At 40.0% G+C, this 17685-nt stretch overlaps 1 protein-coding gene across 1 annotated transcript in view; it reads right to left on the bottom strand.

The window, feature by feature from the left end:
- Window positions 1-16490, bottom strand: part of IL1RAPL1 (interleukin 1 receptor accessory protein like 1) — a 1388178-nt gene extending 1371688 nt beyond the window's left edge. Inside the window, exon 1 of the mRNA XM_020881599.2 lies at window positions 15605-16490. The gene's annotated coding sequence lies outside the window, so the exon portion shown is untranslated. The remainder of the gene's footprint in view (window positions 1-15604) is intronic.
- Window positions 16491-17685: the final 1195 nt, after the last annotated feature.

The following is a 17685-nucleotide window of genomic DNA, read 5'->3' as shown; positions in this document are numbered from 1 at the left end:
CTAACTGTGTTACTTCATCACACTCCTACTTCTCCTATTACCTTGCTGAAACCAGGACACCTTGGGAGATCCTGTCTCCCTTCCTCCTTTCCTCGCTTTCTTTGATAATTATTGGGTCATATTATGGCCAGGCAGTCTCCAAGGCACCAAAGTGTTGTGGTGAACCAGCCAGATGAGGTCCTGTCCTCTCAGCCTTGTATTCAAATGGAAGAGACACAGAGAAGTACATTTCTTTTAAATGGTAAATTCGATGAGGAAAAAACACATGGCTACTTGTGGCTTAGGAGCACATAATGTTCTCGGGAAGAACAGTCTTCTCTGTAGTGGGGAGTATTTAGCACTCAGAAATCAAAGTTATTTCAGTTAGCACTTGGATGGCAAATGAAGTAGAGAGTTGCTGAAACTGGAGACAACTATACATCATAGGCAAAATCCACATACCTCACAGTACTGCCAGGAACGTCAGAGTCCTTGGTCTAAGCTTATATTCAGTGGTCAGCTTGTATTAGAGTTCCCCAGCTGGCACTAATGGTAAACAATCCACCTGCCAATGCATGAGACATAAGAGACACTAGTTCGATCCCTGGGTTGGGAAGATCCCCTGGAGGAGGAAATGGCAATCCACTCCAGTATTCTTGCCTGGAGAATCTCACGAACAGAAGAGCCTGGTGGGCTACAATCCATGGGGTGCCAAAGAATCGAATACGATTGAGGCAACTTAGCACACTCATGTCCTGGTCTGTGTGGCTCCTTCCTGATTGGACACTGAGGTAAGAATTCACTGCATTTTGTGCATTACCCTAAGTTATCCCACACTTTCATATCCTCAATATAAAGTTAAGTTTCATACAAACAAGTTTTTCCAAGAGACTGTCCTTCAATATTAAATAATTTCCAGTTACCTTTTGAGATTCTCAGAAAGGACATTTGTGAACAGATAAATACATATTTTGGGTGCTGTAATTCTTTCTTGGGGTGGTAGAGACTTAATTATAATAGCCAGGTCTATTTAACATCTGTGACTTAGCTAATGATTCCAGTGACGCTAAACTAAATTCTCAGTTTTCTTAATATCCTTCTGATTCCAAAATCTGGGCTGAAGCCATATTATCTGTTGGGCTTTATCATAGGTTTTCTTTTTATATTTTTGCACTCATAGTCATTGTAACATGGAAACTAACAATAAAACTAATAATATTGGGCTAGCAAGAGTTTCAGCACTAATAAAGGATGACTAGATCTACGAGGACTTGAAGCTCTGATTCCAGGAAATTGGAAGAGTCCAAGGAAGATACTTAGAGCAATAACCCACACTTTCTCTGATTATGATCTTAAGAAATTAAAACTAATTTTACCTTAGGAAGAGGAAATAGTAATTCCTTTTTATACTCACAAATATAGATGAGGTTTAAATAACTTCTGATGCACAGTCAGTTCCAATCAGCATCACTCATTTCCCATACCACCTACATAAGCTCTTGAGTAGGAAATTTAAAATACCATGACTTGCCTACTTTAAGGGATGTGACACTCTGTGTGCCAAAGCTGAAATCAACATACTCAACTCTATGAGGATAAAAGAAAAGTGTGCTCTTCACAAATCGCATGATGCAAACAGTAAAACCAGAACCACACATGAGCCTGAAGCCATGAAGTTACATTGAATGAAAAACAATGCAAAGTCAATGTATAGAGATGTTGAAATCTCCTTAGTAAGCTTAATAACCCGTATTTGAAAAAATAAAATATATACATCCATAAACACAAGGGGAATAATGTAATAGAAAAGGAATATAACCTTCATTGAACTTTTGGTCTTTTAAAAATACCATAAGCTTTTTTTTTAATACAAAAGCCATGCCAAGGCCAGAGAAGGACTGGCTCATAAATTTTAGAGCAGACTTAGTGATGGTGCTAAGAATGACTTTTTTTTCTTTTAACACAAATCTTTTAAAATATCTAATACTAAAAAATATTGAAATAAAATAAAATAAAATACCTAGTACTATACATCTTTAATTGTTTGGGCGATGAGTAAATTCCTCCTTCTAGTCTAGTGCTTTCATTTAGCATCAAGAAGTTAGATAATCTGGGAGTACTTGCTGAACTGAATTGAGTTGACCATCTAGTCAAATGTCACAGAGGGGAAAAGCAAAGTGGTTGTTTATTAAAGTGAACATCAGTTAATGAAGAATTATTTGAATTACAGTAGGGAGATTTTGTAAATTTGCAAGGTGATGGAATAAGTTCATGCCGATTCAAATTTTCTCTGATTTGATGAATGGTTCCTCCTTTAAACAGCAATTTTAAAAATTACTGGCACACTTGGTCTCAGTGTATTTAACTTGATCAAATACCTTTAAAGGAAATAAAAAACAGAAGGTGTTTCTATCACCTCACTAAGGCTGAAGAAAGCAGTTACAAATCTAAAGGAATTGTTAAGGAATTTCTTCCTTCACATTAAGAAATATTTTTAATACTATAAAAATGAATATTATTATATGAAACTCTTCCTTTCTGTGAAAACTGAACTCTAGGATATATTGTCTATGACTTCAAATGTAGCATATTCAAATGCCACCCCACCCCACCACTAGTCCAAACCACAGACTGACCAATGCTATGAACCACTGCTTTTACTTTGTTCTGTACCAGTAACACTAGGTTCACCTCATTCCACTGTAACTCAGTTCAAGTCTTGCCTTCTGTCAACTTTCACTATCTCTCTTCAGCCTTGTCCAACACAGCCCAAACAACTGTCTTGTTATCTTTGGAGTTCAGAGGACTTGGACTGACACTACTCTGTTCCATTTCCTTGTCCTTCCCTGACCCCCCACCAACTCCATCCTTTAACTTGAGGATCAGACATATAAACCATCAAGGAAAATTCGGTCCTATGTAAACACTCTGGGCCTCAATTGTTGACTCCTTCCCTTCTCCCTATGAAAGTCCAGGGCACATAGGAGACGCTCAGTAAATACTGATGGTCTGGTAACTTATAACAGGAGTCAGCCCACTCCAGTATTTTTGCCTGGAAAATTCCACAGACATAGGAACCTGGCAGGCTACAATCCATGGGGTCACAAAGAGTCAGACATGACTGATCAATTATAATATGGATTTAATACATTCCTCAGAAAACCCCATTCTCTGAAACTTAATTATGCAGAGCAAGGCCTTGGACTCAGTAATGTTTAGTGTGCCTACCCCTTTAAACAAATACATGACTTCCCATAATTTCCTAAATAATTTCCTAGGGAATCACTACAGCATGCTTCAAGGAGCAAAGGAATAAAATGTCTTGGACAAAGCTTTCAAATTCCTTCCATTCCTCTCTTCATGGCCTAGGTATCCATCCTGTAGCTGATGGCTCATGACTGGTTCCTTCACTGGGCACTGCCCTCAGCAGCTGCAGGAACATCTCTTGTTCAAGTTTATACCCCCTTCCAATGGGCAGCTCATAGCCAGTGACTGCCTGATGTGGGAACAGAAAATTCCTACCCTTGACTCAGTTTTGAACAATTTTGAATGACCCATAGTATCTGCTAAGGACAGGATTGCAAGCACGCTGCCATCAACTTCAGAAGCAACTAAATATTCTCTTCCCAGGAAACCCAAGAGAAGACATGGGTCTTCTCCACTAGCCCATACACTTTTGAAGGTAAGAACTCTATTTAATATCTTCATCTCATGTTAAGCTCAATGCTTACAATAGACAGGGCCCTCAAATAGCATTTCTTATTCACTCACATGAAGGAGTTAATCAATTAAAATGCATATTGGAAGGAGCAATTCTGCTCATTTAATAGGCTTGAAGGACAGTGGTTCAAGGGGCAGCATGAGCCACACTCCCTGCGTGATCCATACTCCCTGCACAAAAATCATCTGAAACATGTCTGTGGCCAAACCAGAATTTTAGCATAGAAGGTTCTTGCCATGTTGTTTAGTTGCTAAGTCATGTCTGACTCTTTTGCGATCCCATGGACTGTAGCCAGCTAGGCTCCTCCGGCCATGGGATTTCCCAGGCAAGAATATTGGAATGGGTTGCCACTTCCTTCTGCAAGGGATCTTCACAACACAAGGATCAAACCCTCACTGGCAGGAGGATACTTTACCACTGAGCCACTGCCACTGGGTTGAAAAGGGTTAAACTCAAAAGTGGAAGCTGAGATGGTAAGACACCTTGGGGAATATTGAGACAGCATCCAATGGAAGATATGGTAGGAAGGGGAAGGAAATACTGATGGGAAATGAAAGCTTTCTACTGAAGCCCACCCCAGGCACACTCTGGTACTCCCCCTGGCTTCAAAAGTTTTTAAAAGTATAAATTCCTGTGCTCCATTCCACCACTGAATCAGGATCCTCAGGGCTAAGGGAGTAAGTTTTGACAACAGCTAGCTTATGTTACTTGGTCTTTTAGCTGAATTCTAATGATCAAGCACATAATATTTAGCTTGTGCCTAAGTAAACTGCATCCCTTTCCATTTCACCTTCAACATGTGGCCATTTCCCAACTTACTACAATTTCCAATATGGAGTGATCAGAAAAAGTATGGAAAAAAACTCCCTACCAGTTTCGTTTCTTTTACTTATTTGAAGTGTAGAGAAAGTATTTAGTGAGGGAGAGAATGCAAACTCAGCTAAAATGAGGATTTTTTTTTTTATTTTAGGAGGCTCACTTTTGATTTCCATCTACAATTCCAATTTGTTCTTTTTATTGGTAGCTAAGAAACAGTTCACACATACTTGGGGTAAATCCTACTTTCTTGTTGCTGAATACATATGGTATTCTAAACCAAGGCTCTTTCCCCATGGGAACTTAATATAAAGCCATTTAAGAATTAATATTTTCACCTTGCCATTACTTTATACATAACACTTTCCTTTTTCCTTTTCTCCCCAGCAGTCTTCTCCAACTTCCCCTTCCTCCCAAATGAATTGCCCTTTTGGGTCACTTTGCTGTTGCCATCATTGTACAGAAGGAAACTATGCACATTCTCATTGAAGAGTTACATTTAAACTATAGCATTTTTGCTAGGGTGCGTGGCAATTTTCTAATACTACTAAGCAAGGATAGTTTGGACAGGTAAGTCCCATTGAAGAATGTTGCCTTCGGTGGTAATTCTAAACTTCAGTCTCTGTATTTATCTAGCACTGCCAACAGTGATTTGATCTTATGAGAAAAGAAAGGAAATGAAGAAAGCTCAGTACAGCTGTTTGAGAGCAGAAGTTCAACATGAAGTCACTTAGAATGAAGGTGGAATTCAGGAGGAATCCTTGGGAAATTCACAAAACTTAGAATCAAAGGTACCCTGGAGATACAGATTCTGAAATTGTTCCTCTTCTTTCTAAAGCATAAATCCAAGTAGGTCATAAAATGCTTTGTTTTCCTTATGCTCATGAAACCTGATTCCTTTGGCTCCTGCCTGCCAGACCTGGAGACTTGGGGCTCCTGCCTTGTCTTCTTACATTCTGCATTGCATACCCCATTCCCTGAGAAAAGTAGAACAGGAGTTCTTCATTAAGCACACTCTACTTGCTCCTGCTTACAAACAGCTTTGTTCTTTTTTATTTAAAAAAAAAATCTTTTCAATTTGTATTGGGGTATAGAGTTGGACTGTGAAGAAAGCTAAGTGCGGAAAAATTGATGCTTTTGAACTATGGTGTTGGAGAAGACTCTTGAGAGTCCCTTGGACTGCAAGGGGATCCAACCAGTCCATCCTGCAGGAGATAAGTCCTGGGTGTTCATTGGAAGAACTGATGCTGAAGCTGAAACTCCAATACTTTGGCCACCTCATGTGAAGAGTTGAAAAGACCCTGATGCTGGGAAAGATTGGGGGCAGGAGGAGAAGGGGAGACAGAGGATGAGATGGCTGGATGGCATCACTGACTCGATGGACATGAGTTTGAGTAAACTCTGGGAGTTTGTGATGGACAAGGAGGCCTGGTGTGCTGCAGTTCATGGGGTCACGAAGAGTCGGACACGACTGAGTGACTGAACTGAACTGATAGCAGATTAACAATGTTGTGATAGTTTCAGGAAGACAGCAAAGGGATACAACCATACATATAATATGTATCCATTCTCCCCTGCAAACTCCCCTCCCCTCCAGGCTGCCACATCACCGTTGAGCAGAGTTCCTTCTGCTATATGACAGGTCCTTGCTGAGTTTCTGTTTTAAATGTAACAGTGTGTACATGTCCATCCCACACTACCTATCCTGTTGTTCCCCAACCCTTGCCCACTGGTAACCACAGATTCGTTCTCTAAGTACCTGGGTCTGTTTCTGTTTTGTTAAGTAAGTTCATTTGTATCATTTCTTTTTTAAAAAATATTATTTATTTATTTGGCTGTGCCAGGTAGGTCTTAGTTGCAGCATATGGGATCTAGTTCCTTCCCTGACCAGGGATGGAACTCAGGGTCCCCCTGCCTTGGGAGTGTGAAGTCCCAGCCACTGGACCAACCAGGGAAAGTCCATGTATCATTTCATTTTAGATTTCACATATAAGGGATGTCATACAATATTTCTCCTTCTCTATCTGACTGACTTCACTCAGTATGACAATCTCTGGGTCCATTCATGTTGCTGCAAATGGCATTATTTCATTTTTTTTAAAGACAACAGCTTTGTCCTTGATCTTCCCTCTACCGGGAATGTGCTATCTTTCCCACACCAATGAGAATCCTTCAAATCTAATGCCAACCTCCCCTCCTTCAACAAGTGTCTCCTAATTCCTGCAAGTGCGTGTGTTCTGACTTTTTCTTGAGCCTGTGTCATACTTGACACCTCTCTTAGAAGTATACACAGTAGACAGACAACCTTGAATTCTAGTTATATAGCATTTTGTTTATCACCCCTACCCCTGATTAAGCTACTTTGGGCCCAGACGTATGACATCACTCACCCCTATATCGCTGTAGGCTCTCTTACAGTGCTCTGCATATTGAAGGCACTCAAATATCTATGGCAGGAATGGAAGGAAGGGAGGGCGAAGGAAAGGATGGAGAAGGAAGTAGAAAGAAGGAAAAAAGGAAAGGAGGAGGGAGAAACTAGGAAGGAAGCCCAGCCATTTTGTCTACTCCTATTTGTAGGTTAGAAACTCCATCTTATAGAATCTAGATTTTACAGAAAAACCCAAGCAAACTTTTTGGCTAACTCAATACTTAGTATTAACCCTCGAGTCTGGCGGGCTACAGTCCATGGGTTCCCAAAGAGTTGGAGACGACAGAAGCGACTGAGCACTCTGTTACTTCTCAATATCTGTTGCTTTCCTCTCTCAGCAGTTTTGATCTCAGTTTACAATGCAGTGTGAGTTTGGGAGAGCAGTGGTCTAAAATGGATCTGCTGTCATTAAATGCTTCAGCAATCATCCATGTAACACCGGTGCACTCATGACCACGCCATACACAGTGCTGGGCCCTGAGAATATGAAACAGACAAGCCCCGGCCTCCTGGAGCTTAGCTCAGCTGTTCCCTCCTGGCAAGAAGCACACAGAGCGGCTTGCTCGGTGACTGTGCTATTAGGGGCCCTGGAGGAGAACCCTGGCGAGGAAAAGCAGCAGAGTCCAAACCCCCTGGAGACGCCTTGAATGCATTTACTCTGCACACTCAGAAGTTGGGAGCCTCTTGAGTACCATTCAGAAGTTCTGTCGTGGTGAGAACAATTAGGGGCTTTAACAGGGGTATTCAAAAGTCGAGCACTGAGAATCACCAGATTCATTTGTTACATTCAAATTTTCTCCCTTGGCATGCCAAGCTTTGTTTACACAAAATACTTGGTATCATTCTAAGTTTCTCAGTTTTCCATTTTTACTGCTGTGTTTCGCTCCCCTAGCTGTGTTCCTTCTGAAATAAAGTTGATGGAGAGGCTGGGAATGTCACAGTGTTCATCGCCAGTATCATTTCTTCAAACAGGTACGATGGGCATCTGGAAGGCACTACAAGATCCAACCAGAATAAAAGAATGTCTTTCACAGCCCCCTCTCCACCTTGTCATCTAAAATGCAGTCTACTGAAGTCATTTTTTCTAGATTGGAAAAAAAATGAATGGTGTATTCTCTCCAAAAGGCACTATTATAACATGAAGGGGAAAAGCCTGTCATTTCAAACTTTTCCCTTTAGCATAGGATTCATATGCTAAACATTTCAACAAAAATCACAAACACACACACACACACACACACACACACACACAACTCTATCTCCTTCCCTTAGTAGATGTGTGGTGGTAACTTGGCAAATTTGATCAAAAATTAATACTGTCTTCATGATTCTCAAGTTGGTTCATCATGGTCTGTGTAAGCAGAGGGAACTTGTTAATGAAAAAATGAAGTGTGAAATTCCATCTCTTCAAAGTAAGATCAAAGCTGGCTAAAAGATACTCTGCTAAGATCCCTTGGTGGAGGACTTCGAAAGCCAGAAGGCAACATGCAACACCCCAAAGAATGGTGGCTGTTCTAAATGCCGGGGATGTGCAAGGTCAAAGTACAGGATAGTCAGGAAAAAGGAGGGGCTCCAGAGAAGGAGCAATTTCCTGCTCATTTGAAAGAGGACAGGATGGGAAAGACAAGGAGGCCCCACCAGTGACCTATTTTCTCAACTCTTTCTGCTTTGTGTCTCCAGAGATCAAACGAGGTCAAGAATGGCAGAGCACACATAAAGGAAAAATAAAGTCCACAAATTCTGAGTGAGGGGCGCCGTGTGAGTGATCACAAGTCAAAGTCAGTTAAAAGATTAGACACACGAAAATCAGCCTCAACATGAACAACTGTTTTTCTTATGCTGCACACTACAAAAAAAAAAAAAAAAATCGTATGCCAGGACCTACTGCTATGAAATTAAAATACTCAACTGAAAGCTTGTGTCATATGAAGAAACCAGAATCATGCATCATGGGGGAACCAAAGAATTGTGAGATCTTGAAAACCTAACTCCATTCCTCTGGTTCACAATTTCCTTGTCGGATAAAACAACATAATGGTGCACCTATTTATTCCTATACTGTATATAATTTCATTAGATTTCTAAGAGGCCATAGCAATCACCTCTGGCTATGTTCGTAATAACTCATTCTCATTTTGACTGCAATAAAGACGTTTCAATGCAAATATTTTTGTAATATCAAACAATTTTGCATTTTTGATAGTTGAATAGTAAAGTCTGAATGTGAAATTTACTTGTGTTAGAACTTCATGTATGTGTGTGTGTGTGAGTGCACGCTCAGTCGTGTCCAACTTTTTTGACCCCATGGACTGTAGCCAGCTAGGCTCCTCTGTCCATGGGATTTCCCAGGCAAGAATATTGGAGTAGGTTGCCATTTCCTTCTCCAGGGGGTCTTCCTGACCCAGGGATTAAACCCGTGCCTCTTGCATCTCTCATATTAGCAGGTGGGTTCTTTACCACTACACCACCTGGAAAGCCCTGTGTTAGAACTTTAAGTGTATGTTTCTAGGAAATTAGGTGCTCCAAGTATATCCAAGCAAAACTCAATTCCTTTGATACACATTCCACCACCACATTCATCTGCCTTTCATTTTGTATGTAAGATAAACATAATTCATGTACATACGCAATGCAAGTATTTTGGCTCTAGACATATAGGCTTTTATTTAGTAGGGCCACAGGAGTTATTCCAAGGGGTTTAGAATTGTCAGAGACACCAGTCTTCCCGTGTAGATAAATATATTTCAAAGATAAAAGTAGACCCTGTTGTGAGTATTCACAAATTCATTTTTAAAAACTTTATATTTGCAATAATTTATTGTCATTACTATTATGCATTTTCTCAATCAACTGATACTGAAAGTACAACTATGATTAAGCATTCTTTCAACTTTTTTGCAATCAAAAAGAGGAGAACTTTACACCAAAAAATGATGAAGATCATTATACTAAGTCACAGTTGTATTACATGTAAACATTGACAGGGTGAGAACCTACCAATTAACTCACTTTGATTAGGCCATGAGAAAATAAACCACTATATGAATAATTTTTTGATTATTCATATAATTCACATAAAGTATAAGCTACATAATTAACAAACATATTGAAAGAGTGAAAGTCTATAATTATATGATCACAATTCCCAGTCCATTTCATTTTTCTGTTGAGTCCAAACTCCACACACAATTTCCTGATTTAGGAAGTATTCCAAAATACAATCTAGTTTTACTCATAAATATATATTGCTAGATATATCTCACTTATGAACAAAATAGCTCATTTAGTGCCATTTATTGTATTCTATATATAAGTATATGAACATGGTAACAATAACATACCCTTGGAATAGCTTGTCATGAAAAAGATTACTTTTAATGTGGTAACATGAAAACAGGAAAGTGCAGGTTTTCAGGAGAAAAATATTAAAGTGCTTTGCTTTTTCCCTCTGCTTTATTCACAGTTCGCTGCCTGGCAATTTCAGATGGTGTGATAGGAAAGCAACACCAGGCTGGTCAGTCATGCTTTCTGTAAAGCTAACAGCCTTAGGAATCTGAGTTTCGGCACCTGCATATTGTTTTGACACAGGGAAACCAGAAAATCATGTCAATTAAGGATCTTTTATCGTAAGTCAATGGCCAGGGAAGGCAGCAAGGGTAGATCCTTCCTTTGAGCCATGTGGTTGGCCTGTAATGGAATGCTCTCTGCACTGAAATATACTCCCAGGTAGCATTCTCTGGGTGAAAATTAAAAGGGTATTAGAAAGGTGATTAGCAGAATCTGTCAAATAAACAAGCCTGTCTACAATCTTATACCATTCCTTTGTTAATCTGCTAGAGCAAATCTGGTGTTTCTGGAAGAGGTCAGGAATATGCATTTTTAAAATATAGGAAACCAAGAAAAGGCTTACTATTTATAGGCATCAATGAAGTCAGAGAAACAGGCATAATCAAGTTCATCTGAAAGAAATATTGGGAATCCTTAACATAAAACGCAAGCAAGACACTGGGACGTTAGGAAAAGGAGGTTGCTCTCTAGCAGGAAGTTCTTTAAGTGCATGTAGATTTACTTTTATTTACAGGGTTAATTTTGCACTTTCCAATTCTACCTGAAACAAAAACATAAAAACTTACTCTTTAACCTGATTATCACCACTTAACAACACATATGGAAGGTCATATCACTAACTATGCCCTATTTTCATATATGTAAATATATTTCTATTAAGCTATCCGAACACTGAAGAAATGCAGTGTTAACAGTGACACATGGGGGATTGCCTCCCCCTAAAGAACATTAGTAATTATTGCAACTAGCAAATTCCAGAACAGAACTATTATCTTTTAATTCTTGTGTTCTCTATTGTGCTTAGTATTCATATGCATTATGCTTTTGTTAATAAAGCGATACATGAGAGTAGCTTTTTGCTCAGTTGACCCAACTTAAGTGGGAGCATCAAGTTTGTTGGTGAACCTTGGTTTTACATTCCTGGTACGCAAAACAAAAAGACCTGAGTACTCAAGAGCGTGAACGACGACAGAAGCCATCAGCTTAAAACACTCTCACACAAAACCCTGTGTTACCATTCTTTGAAAGACACTTAAAAGCAACTTTTATTTTTAGTTCCTTAGGAAAACTATATTCCCATATGAGTACTGTGGAAAAAAATGAATACTGAGTGAAACTTACCGACGAAAGCTTTGAATTTGCCTGTGTTCCTTACTGAACGCTATTGCCTACCAGATAACTGTAACTGAGACTAGAAAGTATCTATAAAGATTCACAATAAGGGCATGAGAAAAAAATACACTGTTAAATTCATACAACTTTGGGGAACCCCTAATAATAATGATTATACCTATCTCTAAGGCACAGCATGATGGTAAGCACTTAGACGCACATTTCCTTTCTTCAGTGCAATATGTAACAATTGTTTTTAAGTGATTGAATGAGGGAAAATGCGGGATCAGAAGTCACAAGGCTAGTAAAAGACAAGAGCAACTCAGGGCCTCTGACTCAGCCCCGAATCCTCTAATACCTGGATGTTTCAGAGAGCTGAGCTCCTTCCTCTTTGAGATTCCTGAGACAACTAATGGAAAAAGGATTGGAATTTAATAATAAAAATGCTGACATGGCCTTAACCATAGCTGCCCAAATGGTGCCATTATAATTATGCTTTATAAATCGAGCATTACCAGAACACTGGCTACTTTTAAATCTTATTAATCAACACTTGTTTGGGTGCTTTGGGTGCCCCAAATTATAGAGTAGCCTGCTTTATCAAAACATGAGATTTGCCAAACACCAAAGATCATATCTGTTTTAAGACAAAGTACACACCAGACCTTCAGTGTTTATATTAAGCATACTAAAAGATTCTGAAATAGAAATCCTAAATTAATCCTCCAAGTTCAGTTGTTCTGAAAAATGTTTTGTCTGTCCTTTTAACAATAACAGGATTTGTTCACACACATTGCAAATGTAAAGCAAATTCATTTTAACTTTGTTCTTTAAATTGAGCTGATCACTTACCAGCTAAATCTCCTGACTTTGCTAAAGCAACTGGTCAGAAAACAAAATTAGTGCTTTTAATATTTGCAAATGATATTTCTCCTATTTTTGAATGTATTTAATCTAACTACTCACTTTGAGCTGACAAAATGGCAATAAAACACATAAATATTATATTTTAAACTATTCACTGCCTTCATGTTTAAATGCTTTCCTATTAAGCAAGGCTCTTTATTATTGATTTGTGAGTTACTTAGGAAAAATGACATAACCTGCCTCAGTTACATAATCCTCATCCAAAAGAAAGTAACAGGTTATAAAGTACCATCAAAATGATTGAAACTATCTTTCCTAATGTGAATATATGCAGTCTTCAAGTAAAAGGAGAGCAATTCCATGCATATGTATGTTTCACAGCCAGTGTCTTTTTTTTAAGAGTTTTTTTTTCCTTTCTAGCATTATTTCCATCCATTACTGAGCTTCTAAGACCTCTAGAATATGCCCTCTTTGGTAACATACGTGTGGTTTATGTCAGAAAACAGCTAAGGAAGTCATTTATAAAATATTAAAATAAAGTGCAGGAAAACTCAAGGCAGACTATATTTCTGCACATAGTTGGAGATGAGCAGCCTGGAGGCAGCCGTAGAGTTACCCTGACCCCTGAAGGAAGAAATCAGGAGTTAACTTCACATCCAATTTCCTACACAATATAAACCCCAAACCTCCAAATCCACTGGCACAATTTATCAATATTTGGGTATGTCCTGCAGAAATAAGAAAGTCATCTCAAATCTCAGAGCTCAAATTTCATCCCACCAATCCACCATTCTGATTTGGGGTAAGCAGATCTTTTCAAAGTTACTTAGTGCATCTTGCACCTGACTCCAGAGGAAAAACAGAAAGAATCATCTCATCTCTAGGATAGAAAAGTCATTTAGCCTTCTTTTTTTTTTGGTAAAATAAATGTAAAGGGAAATAGGAAACCGCACAACTAGATGATAAGATGATTTAATTCAATAGGGTTAAGATTTCAGCAGAGTTTCATTTTGAGGGAATCTATAATCTATTGAGGAAAGAGCAGATCCTGAAATAGCAGAAGGCCGAAAGGAGCTGACGTGTCTCTTCTCTTAAAGAAAATCACGGCTCCAAATAAAACATCAGGGAAAATGACATTTTATCCTGCAGGGTTCCCTCCTCTGTACCATGAGCAGAGCACATTTCTCTTGTCTCATGGTAAAACTCACAGGCGGCTGCAACATGTCCTTCAAGCCATTCAGTAAGTAAAACTTGAAAATGGATTGCTCTTTTTTTCTGGGATTTGTATTAATAATGAATTCGTTGCCATTTATTCTTTAATTTAACAAGATATCATTACCACTGAAGGTTTTTACTTCTCTTTTCCCAGAGGGTTAAAATGGCCCAGAAACAGGCTGTCAAGGCAGAGATAAAGGTACCAAACACTCATTTCTGACACACTGTGGAAGCAATCATTTTTATTGAGGGAACCACCAGACCAAAATCTGCATCAAGCTCTACCAGGAAAAATGAAAGAGAGGATCTCAAGTAGTCATTCCATTCACAGTCTTCATGTCAATGGATTTAACTTTCTACTCAATTGGGGTCATGTATTCCAATCTCAGGGTATAGAACTATGACCTTGGCTAGGATCATCAGCTCCAATTACTCAATGGGGCACTTGTGAAACATTGCGGACTCATTTTGACTCTCCACGGGTGTGGTTAAAATTGCTCCTGTCCGGCTCTAAAGCTTACATGATCTGCTGTCCCTCAGAAACTCACTATGAGGAAACTCATGTTAAATTCGCCACAGAGATGAGGGACCCTTGGAGCTAATCTCTGTCTGCCCTCCTCCTCCTCCGTTAAGCTGTTACAAGCCTTCAAAAGTTAACAGAGTGATGAAGCCTCTCTCTATACAATCATTTCATCTCACTATCGTTGACTGAAGCTCGCTGATGTAATGAAGTTACATAATCACCGATTATGCATGACTTCCATCCATCTTCCTTCATATCCACATATCTTCTCCCCTCCCCTTCAGATCAGTCTACCAGGTGAGATTTATAACACATGTAAATGCTCCATTCTCTCATCATAGGTACTGAATATGGGACTTTAGCATTGCAGTACAGTGCACTGAACCACGTCATCAATATTGATTTTTTTTATCCCATTTCCCAGGCAGAATATGCTTAAGCATCCTTCATGCTCTAGTCTCTAACTTTTTACCGAAAGGGTAAAATAGATGTAGCAGATAGAACACATCCTCAACTTAAGGTTAAGGGAAGTGTGTAATTGCCTGCATTTCCAAAGCTGGCTGCATTGCAATAAAAGGATGGTCTCTGCTTCCAGACCTTCGACTCCCCTGCACGTGGGTCGCAGCTTCAGCTATACAGGGTATTGGGTAAATAATTATATTATTGGACAAATTGAACTTAAGAAAGAAAGCATTATGGTGATACTGAAAATAACATTGCACTATTCTTCTCTATTTTAGTCATCATTTTCAGCTTTCCCTTTTCTTTTCTTTTTAAATTCCAAATGATGATCTCGTAGATAAAAAAGTAGCCCAGGGTACTTAATAATCTCCAATAATCACTACCTAGAGAACAATTAACAATGATTATCACCTTAAAGTTTAAGAACTTGACAAGTGGGATGTCCCTGGTCCCATTGCGGCTGTGAAATGCAGCAGAATGCTGCACTGAGTTGAAAACATATTTCTTTTAATGAATAAAGAGTAGCTCGTTTCCTTTTAAATAGGGCTCTTTAGTAAGTGTTCCTTTCACGGTTGCTACCCCTTCCAGAATATAGGAGCCACAAATATTGTATCCAAACAAAGAGTGTCTACCCAGAATTAATTCAAGACACTCTTCCATATCAAAATAATTGGAGGGGGGGAGTCATGTTTTGATTTATTTTCAATTACACTCAGAATACAGACCCACATACACACACACACACGCACACACACACCAACACACCCAACTGCAGTTATTCCATTCAGTGCCAATAACGGCCACATCAGAGCCATCTATGCGATGCAGCAATCATCCAAGTCACCCATTCCCATTACAAACGCCCAAGTTTGCTCACGCCACGAATGGGTTTGCATATATAAAATGACCTTACCCACAAGAGTCTTCCAAATTATTCTCCTCTGGATATCAGTCGGTAATGTAATTGCTGGTCATCACAATGCGAATTCAGAAAAATCCACGTTTTACTCCTGTGCTCTTTTTCTTGTTTTTGCTAGCAATTAATATCGTGAACAAGATACCCATTCACAAATGCCAAGTTCACCATAAAAGCAGATAATTCCATACAGCTCTTCCCTACAAGGCTGCCTCCAGTTAGTTCTCAAAGTGCCCGATTGTTTGGTGAAGATACAATCCAGGTGCAGAGCAGGGGAAAAAAGAAAACTAGGAGAAAAAAAGAAGAGGCAGATAGAAAAGGAGAGACTGAGAGGGGAGAGGGCAGAAAAAGAGGGAAGAAAATTTTTAAAAGAAGGAAGGAAAAAGGCCGGTAAGTAAGGAAGTCTGTGAGCTCTACGACAAGAACCGGAGTCTTGCTTGCAAATCTTCTGTATACACGTAGCCTTTCAAATCCTCTTGGTCCCCAAGTAAAATTTCCAGATCCGGGATGCAGCCATATGAAAGAATCCTATGTATATTTCACAAGTATCCCGCAATAACCGATCCGACGGGGTTTTCCTTGTACAGTACTGCTATGTGAAAGCACACAACCCCTGCTGTTTGGGAAGGTGTCTCCTGGGTCCTAGCTCTCTTCAGCAGCCCCCAAAAATGATTTTTCAAAAAAGAGTGGTGGGGGGGCGTGAAGCAGCTTTGCGTTTGCCTTGAATGATGCTAATCCTGAGCGAAAACGACAAGGAAACCACGACTAGCACGAGATCTTGATTAATAGCCACAATCCACTCAAAATATCCCAGAGAAGAAGGAGCGAAAACAAGAAAGAGAAACTGCAATGCATAAATGATTCCAGTGTTTCTACAAGATCGGTTCATTTGATTGAATGCATTCTCTGGTTTGCTGCAAGTCATAAAGAGGATAGTGTTACTGCCACCCAATGGATATTTTAGTACTAGCCAATCCACAGAACGCCACCGCTTTGAGAGTTTTAGTTTTCCGAAGACTGAGGAAGAAGGAGCGTAGCTTGGGAATCTTTAGGAAGGGACCCTGAGAGGCCTCGAATAACGAGAAGGTGTGCTTCCAGGCAAAAGCGGGCCGGCCACTGCGGACGCTCACCCAGTTTTGCATGAGCCACCTTAGAATTAGGGTTCCATTTCTCTAGGAAGCAGAAAGGTACACAGATCGAAGCCTAAACTGACACGGTCACAATAACCTCCTTTCCATCACTTCTCTTTAGACGTGATTTTGTTACTGCGAGCGATCGCTCGCTCTCTCAAACACAGAGAGAGAGAGAGAGAGAGAGAGAGAGAGAGAGAGAGAGAGAGAGAGAGAGAGAGAGAGAGAGAGAGAACCATTGTCTAAATCACTTTAAGCCAGATTTTAAACGGAAGCGGGGTGCGAGGCGGTGGCTCCGAACCTCTGGCGGCAAGGTGATAATTGTTTCTAAAGGGCAGTTTGCAAAGTGCTTCTGCCCGCATTGGGATGTAAATTGTGAGTCCGTCAGGCAGAAACTCTCCACCTCTCTGCTTTTCCAGTTTGGGGAGGAGCAGGATCTCCGGGAGGAGGTGAGGGGCGGGGCGAAGAGGAGGCGACGGAAGAGGATGCTCCTCCCCTCCGCGGTGTCACAGAGTTCGCTGCGGATTAGGAGACCGAGACGTGATGGGGAAGAGGGACAAAGTAGGCAGTGGTCAAATAAATTAGGATATTTGCTCAGGTGAAGATCTGTGCCCTTTATATTACCTTGGGATTGAATAATTACATATAGTTCTGTACTTCTCAAGCTAGAACGGAGGCCTGATCACCTGGGTGGCTTGTTAAAATGCAGATTTGGATTCAGTAAGTCTGGGGTGAGGCCTGACAGTCTGCATTTATAATAAGCTGGTCCATGGACCATAATGATGCTGCTGGTCTATGGACCACACTTGGAGTAGCAAGACTCTAGGGATGTGTCTGACACTGCAACCACGGAGTCAGGTTCTGACAGGGAGCTAAAGGCTTCCAGTCACAACCCCTCCCCCTAGCCACCCTTCAACTTTTCCCACACGCCACTTGTAGCCCCGGTTC

This window comes from Odocoileus virginianus, chromosome X (assembly GCF_023699985.2).
Source record: "Odocoileus virginianus isolate 20LAN1187 ecotype Illinois chromosome X, Ovbor_1.2, whole genome shotgun sequence".
NCBI lineage: Eukaryota > Metazoa > Chordata > Mammalia > Artiodactyla > Cervidae > Odocoileus > Odocoileus virginianus.
This window is presented reverse-complemented; position numbering and strand designations above follow the sequence as displayed.